Source organism: Miscanthus floridulus, chromosome 11 (genome assembly GCF_019320115.1).
Source record: "Miscanthus floridulus cultivar M001 chromosome 11, ASM1932011v1, whole genome shotgun sequence".
Lineage (NCBI taxonomy): Eukaryota > Viridiplantae > Streptophyta > Magnoliopsida > Poales > Poaceae > Miscanthus > Miscanthus floridulus.
In genome coordinates this window covers 89,684,430-89,693,901 of record NC_089590.1, presented here as the reverse complement: position 1 = coordinate 89,693,901, position 9,472 = coordinate 89,684,430, and the positions used below count along the sequence as shown (strand labels likewise).

Below are 9,472 nucleotides of genomic sequence, written 5' to 3'. Positions count from 1 at the left end.
CCCCTTTAGCCATTAGGATCTTTCAATCCAGAAGAACGAGATAAGCCTTGATTTTGTACAATGGGTTATACAGTTTCGGTGGATAAAGCTCAATCTTCTCGAACACATTCCCTCATCAATTACATCCTTATGGGCCTTGATCTCAACTAGGTAGACATGCTATAGCAGGATAGCAGCCTTGGCTTAGCAGTGAGCTTCTCCTCCAAACAACTGTAATAATCTGATCACCAGTCCCCCCTACGAGTAGCATTCTCATTGAGAAGAACATCACAAACCTCTAAGAAAATGCCACGGATGTTTTCTTCAGCCAATGCACCCTTTTTATGCCAACCGAAAACTAGCCAAACTAAAATCCTTGATTTGATTGCTCATTCTTGCACAAATTAAAGATCCACAATCATGTTGGGCCAGTGGTCTTATGTCCAAAATACCAAAAGTTATTCACGACATAAATGTCCCACCCAAACTCCACAGATAGGATTCTAGAGTGAACCTCTTAAGGATCACATGGATCAATAAAACCATCATCAATAGCCTAAAGTAGTTTCCTCCTCCAAGGGGTGAGCTTTCATATAAATACGATTATTATTATTTGCAAACATGTACATAACAGGGCGAGAACATTTGCCAATAACTCCCTCATGAAGAATAGCACTATGAGGAGAAACAATGATTTTAACTTTATCCACTAAATCCAATAGCTCTTTCAAACATATCTAGCTCCCTAGCTCTAGCAATAATACACAGATCAGATCCTTCATTGTTGGTAAAAATAACCATATGATCATCATTTTATGATCATCTTTTTCCAAATACTCCAAACCCTCCTTGAGCTTCCACACGCACAAGAGCGAAGATAAGAACTTAATTTCTTGAATTGGTCAGACATCGACCTCATCCTCATTCATAATTGTTGCACTCTTTGTAATAAAGTTATCCAAATATTTCAATCCATCCTTAAAAATGAAGTTATTTCTTGTGGTCCAAATACTCCAATTCATGACAATGAAGAGTTCATAAAAAATGAAAATTGAATTGTTGCTTGAATTCTTCTATCAAATGAAAGACCGAGGAGACACTTTGATAATTGAAGTTGATTAACTCCCAATAGTTTTTCATAGAGGAATAAGTCATAAGGAGATCTCCACTATTTCTTCATGTCTTTCAAAGCATAGCACATAATTGTAATATTTTAGATGCATATTTTCCTTCTCAAGATATTTCTCGTGCTTAATCTATCTTTTATTAGGAATCAAAGAAAGATCTTGTGTTTGCATTGACAACTGAACACAATATTCTAGACAAAATGAACAGACAAAGATAAGACTATACATTTGGTCTGGAACATGTCATGGTGCATGTTGGGAACTTGGGTTCCGAACAACTAAGAGGGAGAGTGAATGGGAGAGTGAAGTGGGGAGGAGACATTAGGGTTTGCACATGAGTGAGAGAGAGAGCCCCCTTGCCCTCATGCTCTTGGCACTACATATAGGCAACGATGATTTACATGCGGCCCAATGGTGGGGATGACTTTTACATGCCACTCCAAGGGCACTAGTTGGTCCTCTTCTAGGGAGACTTGGTCCATATGAATATAGGCTCACCCAATAGTAGGCCCTCAGCTACTAGGTCATGGATGGTACTGTAACACCCTAGTGTTAAGCTTGCATTCTTGCACTTGCATTGCATAAGCATAAGCATCATCCATTCATTTGCACTCCTGAGCATGAAATGATACCTTTTCCAATTGTGATTATTTTCAAAAAGTGCTTCAATTTCCTTGTGAATGCTTAGTGATCATGCTTGATGATGCAAGTGGGTGTTGTTTGGTCACCAAAACAACTTAGACACACTTAGGATGAAAAATGGAACCTAGTTTATATTCATGACTTGGTCCAAAATTGCTTCTAAAGTGTTGGTATTGCTAAAATTGCCATTATCATGTTAATTGTTTGACCTATCTTGACTAACTACTTAGAGAGCTTGCATGATAGTAGACCCTAAATAAAAGTTGTAGTTTAGCTCATGTAGAACAAACTTTGTTTTATGGTCAAGAGCTGAATCAGTGCCTAAGTTAGTCAAATAGAGCTCACAAAAATCAACTTGATGCTGTTTTTGAAACAAAAAATTTGGCCAAGTCTCGAACTGAGTTTCAATTTCCATGTACCCACCTTTGGTGAATTTTAGTTTGCAAACCATTTTGAATTTGGCCAAACTTCTTTAAGCAAAGTTGGAGTACTCATGTAGCTCTACAAAATGGTGAAATTGGTTTACCAAAACACTGCACGGATTGGGAAATCAGGAGGGGAGAAAATAGAGTTTTAGTCGGCCTGAATCGGCCCTTGCCGGTTCAAACGCCACGGGCAGTGGCCGACCGTGTCAGGCTGCGAGCGCCGTGTGGCAGTCGTACGCCAGCACCGGCCTGCCCTGTCGAGCCTGAAGGAGGGAAACGCCGGGCACTCACTCTCTCTCGCACTCACTCTCGCTCTCCATCCTTCTCTCGCCCCTACGCTCACTGCTATGGAGAAAGGCGTCGCCGCACCACCATCGCATCTTCACCGACCGCGCTAGCCACCCACGCCGCACCACTGCTCGATTCATCTCGCCCACAGCTCCGCTATGTCACCCTCTATCTCATCGACCAGCTAGCAATGCCATTCGAGCATAGGTAAAGCCCCTAGGGCCATCGCCGTGGCCACCAGTGCATCGCCGAGCTTGAGCTCGCCATGGCCAGGCCACCTCGCACATGCATCGCTCTCTCTCTTCTGTTCCGTAGTCGTTAGGTCTAGTGGATGCTATAGCCGCTAGCTTTTAGCCAATACTAGCCATGCCGGAGGAAGAACGTGCGCCGCACTGCTGTGAACCGGCCATGCCGCCGCCACGCATGCCACCGTGGCCATGCTTGCTCGGTCCTATTCCTCTTTTGCTTCTAGGCATTAGAACTTAGCCTTAGGACGGTGAAGCTCAAATGGAAGATAGTTGCACAATGCCGTCACCCGGCTCACCGAAACGCCATAGCGCCGCCATCGCGCTCACGCCATCGTGCTGCCATGCCTATGGCCATGCTTCATCGGCACCTCTGCGAGCCATAACCCTAACCCTAGATCCCCGTTAGCTCACCCTAAAGCCATAGTCAAGCTTACCCAAACTCGTTGTGGCTGTAGATGGCCTAAGATGGCCGGAGCGCCACCGCGCGCTACCGCTGAGCCGCCATTAGCGCTGCCACCCTAGCTAGAGGCTATAATAGCTCCAACCACCTACACCGTTGAGTGCAGAGTGACAAGAGGAAGCTAGTGGTGAAGACCGCGTTGCCGGAGACCTCGCCATCAGTGAGCTTCGCGCCGGTCAAGCCGCGTCTCTACCCTGTGTGTGTGACAGGTGGGGCCGAGTTGACCGTGGGGCCTTTGGGTGCACTGAGCTTATGCATTGCACCATATCATTCATATTATCCCTTGTGCATTCTATATATTTATCTATGTGCTCATGCATATAGGATCGACAGAGGGAGTGACCCTGCTGGAGTTCAAACTCGAAGGAGAGGAGACCCCACAGGAAATCCCACAGCAGGAGGTTCCTGAAGGAGAAGGATAGGATTAGGAGGAGTTGCTCGAGTGCCCTGACCACCGACCCTCAGCCTACTTGAAAGGCAAGCCCCAGTGTAGTCTAACCCTCCTATGTTTTATAAATATCCACTTAAGTTCTTTATGTTTGATGTATTAAGTTGTAGGAGTTGTTTGGAAACACTTGATGCATATAATCTCCTTATCCAGAAATATATACCTTGAACCCTGTGGAGGTCCATGATCGAATATATGCTTAGCCACGCTTAGCTCGGTAGAAGTCTGGTGATTTTCTGTCACCTGCGGGATATAGGTGGATACTAGATCATGGTTGGCTATATTTGCTATCGTAGAAAAGAACCATGTGATGATATAAATGGAGGCCAGACAGAGTCTATGTGGTAGGTTGATTCATGTGATTCCGTCTGTACCAATTAAGGACCGCATCATTGGAGGCCCTCTTGTCATTTTGAACGCAGCCTCTCACTTAGTTGGCTGGATAACTCGTTCTGACCGTGAAGCCGAGTAGCTCAACTCAGGCCAGAAGTCATTCTATCCAAGTGCACACATTGGATGTAGTAAGGATGTGCGGGGAGCCAGATGTGAGCCCAAGGGTAGTCTGGGCCTGAGCATCCTGGCAGCTGGTCAGTCCCTGAGGGTGCGACACTGATCGAACCAGCGAAGTTGAGTCCTGAGTTGTACCAAAGGTGACCCGACATGACCCCGATGGAGGAAGTGTGGGTTTGTGTTAGGATTTTTGTCCAGCTGGTTGTAATCGATTCGAATCGCCGTCTCTCCCGCATAGTGAGAAACTTGACCGAGCTTCTTCATCGTAGTAACTTGATGGAACGTGATGGTTATGATGAACATGAAAATATTACACCAGATATGGTTCCTATTGTTTGCTTTAGCTTAAATCAAGTGATTGCTCTAGTACAGGCGCCAACCTAGACCTGCTTAATTGTATAGGTATAACTTGTTGCTAGAATAACTAAACATATTAAGACCTACATTACTTTAGCTTTTATGCAAAATGTTGTCAAGCCTGCTCTACCTTCTAAAGCCTTGCATAATCCTTGGTGTCTCTTTATTTTTGGTTTATGACGGGTAAGTCTAGCTGAGTATATTCTCGAACTCAGGGTTTATTTTCCACTTGTTACGGATGGTACTATGTATCAAGGTTATTGCAAGCATTGTTTCTCTCCCACCATGGACGAGCAATGAGGCCAATGGGCAAGGCCTTTTCTAGTAGCTTCTCTATGTGCTTTTGTTGGAAATGATCATGGAACTGGCATGTATCTAAACCGTGTATGTGATGGTTTCAAAACTATGTTGCTTCCGTTACTACGTTTGAACTTTGGGTTGTAATAACTTTATTCGTACTCCGATGTATGTTGAACTACTTGTGAACTCTATGTAACATGTGACATGCATGTTGAATCATGTACGATCTTGGTTGTATGTTGGTTATGTTTTGAGGTCCTTCGTGACACTCGATGGACAACTGGGTTTATATGGGCTCAAGTATGACAGCATGACCGCTTCGGTGGTTGACATTGTACTTGTGCTCTTATAAATTGATCGGTTCTATGACAGGTACTATAGGACCTAATAGATGCTCATAAAAGAAGAGGCACAATACAACTCGAACCTTGGTTGTGAGGATTGCCCTTCACAACCTACACATGTGCGCCTCACTCAAAACTCCATCCCAAAAATCCTATGGGAAAAAGGGCATGGAGAAAAGAGCACGTGCACAACTCTAACCTATACATGTTCTAATTCCTGAGTCTTCTAGCTCCAAGTGCCTTGACCTTTAGGATGTCTTCATCTTTGGTATTTGGCTCCTTCTGCTGCTTCTGTAACATGGTTCATTGGCATCGCTCGGTGTGCAAGTCTTCATCTCTAGGACCTCCTCGGTACCCGGGTCTTCATCTCTGAGCCCTTTGCCTCCGATATCTTCTCGGTGCGCAGGTCTTCGTCTCCGAGGCCTTCGTCTCCGGTATATTCTTGGTGCGCATGTCTTCATCTTCGAGGCCTTCAAATCTTCACTCACGAGCGCTAGGCAAAAGACTTCACACTCTGGAGTGGCTGGTCCTCCGGTGTGCTCCCCTAGCCCCTCTTGACTGGCGCTTGTGACCGAATACTTAGCCATGGTTGGTGTAGTCAATGTAATCATAGTAGTGGAACGCTCGTGACCGAATCCTCAGCCATGCTTGGTGTAGTTGACGTAGTCGTAGTAGTGGAACTCTCGTGATCGAATCCTCAACCATGCTTGGTGTAGTTGACGTAGTTGTAGTAGTAGAAGTAGATATCTGGATCGAAGTTGTTGGTGAGCCCCTTGAGTTGGAGTGGTTGACAAAGGTGTAGTAGGCCTCGATGCCGAAGGAGTTGACGTAGCCCCCTCGAGCTTGGCGATGGTGGCAAGTCGTCTTAGGCGTTTACTTCAGAGGTGTCGGTGAAGGCGCCCATGCCGTTGGCTTTTCTAAATACATAGTTTTTGCTATACCCTTAAACATACACTATGTCTAGATACGTAGTTAAATTGGTACATTCAGAAATGACAAAATAACTTATAATTTGGAACGGAGAGAGTAGTATACACACACTTCACAAGCATCGGAATTTTGCTCTTTAGCTTTTTTATTGAATATTTTCACATTTAAATCCTTGAGAAAAACATTTGCAAAAAAATCTACTACCAAACATAAATGGCACCTATATAGTATGTGACTCCTCACATCCTTGGAGGACGAGCCGTCCTAGCGGGTCTTACGTGGCAGGAGACTCTGAGCCAAAGACCATGGCGCCATGCCCCGGTCCTCGAGCTAAGGTGTGCTCTTTATATCCTTTTTATCCATAGTTTTAGTATTTTTACTGGTCAAATTTTCTTAAGTTTAACTAGATTTTTAGAAAATATTAACAATATTAGTATCTTTAAATAGATTTATTAAAAAAATAGATTTAATGATCTATCTAATGATACTAATTATATCTAATGATATCAATAATGTACCATAAATATTAATATTTTTTTATATATATTTGATTAAAATTGAGTATATTTGAATTCTCGGGAAGTGAGAACGATAAATTAAAAGGGATGGAGAGAGTAGCACTTAGGGCCTTGTTTAGTAGGGTTCCTCCCCAAAGGCTCCTTCGGAGGAAAACAGCTTCGGCTCCTCCTTGAAAGACACTCCAAACGGCTCCTCCTATTAAGCCGTTTGGTAGGACTGCTCCGAAGGAGCCGAAGCCAGAGCTAGAGCCAGAGAGGATCCCCACCAAACGGGGCCTTAGCCCAACTCCCCTGCTCGTTTATTTTTTTTAACCTACCCCCTCACTTGCTGCTGGTGCTACACATGTCCACTATTATCCCTCCACCCCCTTCATTATGCATATTTTATACGGTCATAGTTCGACATATTGGCTCAGTTTCAGAGTAGAAGGGAACTATGGAAGAGAAAGTTCGGCTAATCAGGCCAAGCACCAAGGCATTCCAAACAGACAGACACATCTTCCTTCATTTTCGACTTCTGGTAGCACCACTGCACCAACCTATATCGTATCGCCTCTCTCAAGTTCCCGCTCCTATGGGAGGTGAAGAAGACGCACAGGATTGGATGTAGTGCAGAGCAAAGGGCTGCCTTGATCACCCTCGGACCTGCCAGCATCACACATGAGTGAAAGCAGGGTATTTTTCGGTCGGAGGAGGTGAAGAACATTGATCTCTTGTTACCCTTGGCGTATGAGATCACAAGGAGGGTGAATGGGTGATCATGATGAAGTTTGGAGCAGCACAATTGGTCCAACATCATCGAGAGAATTATCCATCAGGTAATAATTCTCTGAAAGACATGCTACAAAATTTGCAGTCCATAGAAAGACATGCTACGGAGTTCATATGGACAACAACGCCAGGTCATCGTCGATTTTCAGTCCTTCTCGCTGATCGGTGCTGTGGCCTGCGGGATCCCTTGTTGGTTCAGTCCCCCTTCTTTAGATTTTTTTTTTTGCGTCCTGTGGCCAGTGATGCATTCATGCGAGTGAAACCTTCCCGGGCTGACATTTCTACACGGTTCCTCGGTTGTGCTGTTGTGATGAAGTCATTCTGCATGCGCTCACGCCATGTCCGACACGCTAGAACAGGGTGAAATCATAGGTCTGCTTATTGAAGCTTTAGGTGCATTCTTATGGCCTACATGCCAATTCCAGTTCGCACACGGTTATACCCACTAACTTACGGGGCAAATAAATTTCTTTCACTTTAGACATGTTTTTGAAATATATAAATAGTAGGCAGGCCTTGGCGCAGCAACCTTTGGCGCTGAGGTCTGGGCGTGTCCTTTCACGACGTATCCTCTGCCACGTAAGATCCATGTAGGATTGATCGACACCAAAAGACACGGAGGCGTCACGTATACCCCGTGCACTGTACCCATACGTTTGGCACCGTGCTCGGGATCCTTTTGGCAAATGCTTCTCCCAAGAATCTAAATGTGAAAATCTCCTTTAAAAAAAAGAGCTAAAAAGCTGCCATCCTTTCCCTTGTACAACAAAACAAAGCAGCAGTGTTTGGTTGAGGCCAACGGGATTACTGTTGAGAAACTTTGGTTGCATGCACCCCATGAGGCAGAATCAGACGAAGAGACGATGAACAGTGAGTCAGTGATGCATTTTGCCTGTGCTGCCTGTCAATGGTATGGCGCCATGGCCTAATGTGAATCATGACTTCATGGGCTATTATGACTCGAAATGGATAAGCTCGGCCTGTGGGTGCTTATGTGGATGCACCTAACGTCCAAGTATATGTATGACGACACGCACCCTTCTTGTGCTCAGCAAACCTGTTTTTCGTCTTCTTAAGCTTGTCGAAGGGGTAGGTAAACACATATATACCATGGCCTTGCTCGTTTCTTTTATAATCCATATTTTTCAGCTTGTTTTTTTAGTCGGAACATTATTTTTCTCTCACAACAAATCAGCCGGAACAGTGTTTCGGTTTATTTTTTCAGCGAAGCGAACGGGGCCATGGTATATATGTGCATAAGATCTTCCCTAATAATGTTCAATGTTTTTTTAAAGAGATCAATACTACTTTAAAATCATATATATCCTCTGTTAGAAGTTGTACCAGCATATAGCAGTTGCAATTTTAAAAATAGAGAAAATAGAGTACATTAGTGTCATGGTCCATGACTTAAAAGTGCACTTAATTTGAACGTCCGATTGCTAAGTACTCCTACATTGCAACAGATTTTGTATTTTTTTGCCACAATTCAGGTGAGATTAGACCCCCTACGAAAAAGCGTGCATAAGGCTATCTTCAATTACAACACCCAAAATACAATATTCATTCGTCCTTTGATAGCGTTACAGACAAAAGGTTCCATACCTATTCGGTATCTTCTTTAATAAAAGACCCAAAAGAGAATCATTTCTACAAATGAGTTTCCAGGAGAGAGGATGTCTATATTTGGGTTGTGCCTCTCAGACAACTTAAAATAAATCTCCTGTATAGGTACTCTGTTAAAGACTGATTTTAGATCTCTTGCTATCTATTTTGAGTTCGAGTGACCATACAGAGAATTAGTACAGCAGTACACACGTAGTACAGTTGTCAACTGCGGATTCCTGAACCAACACGAGACGATGTACAACTGACCATGTAAGGTACCACAGGTGGGTCCGCTTTCGAGCGCGAGAGCGACGATACCTTGAACGGACGTCTCAGTCCCACCTCCCGCGCGCGCGCGGCGTCGCCATCGGCCACCTACCCTCCTCCTCCGCCGCCTCCGACGTGGTTCGGACGGGGCCGCGGTGCGGTGGTAGTTGCATCCACTGCCACCGGAGACTGCGGGTGCGGCACATCCCGGCCAAGAGTCTCAACTAACCTACCCCGCGACGGTCGGGCC

General features: G+C 44.6%; 1 pseudogene; it reads left to right on the top strand.

Annotated features, from left to right (window-relative positions):
* The first annotated feature begins 7,012 nt into the window (after positions 1 to 7,012).
* LOC136492422 (uncharacterized) lies at positions 7,013 to 7,796 on the top strand (annotated as a pseudogene).
* The last annotated feature ends 1,676 nt before the right edge of the window (positions 7,797 to 9,472 follow it).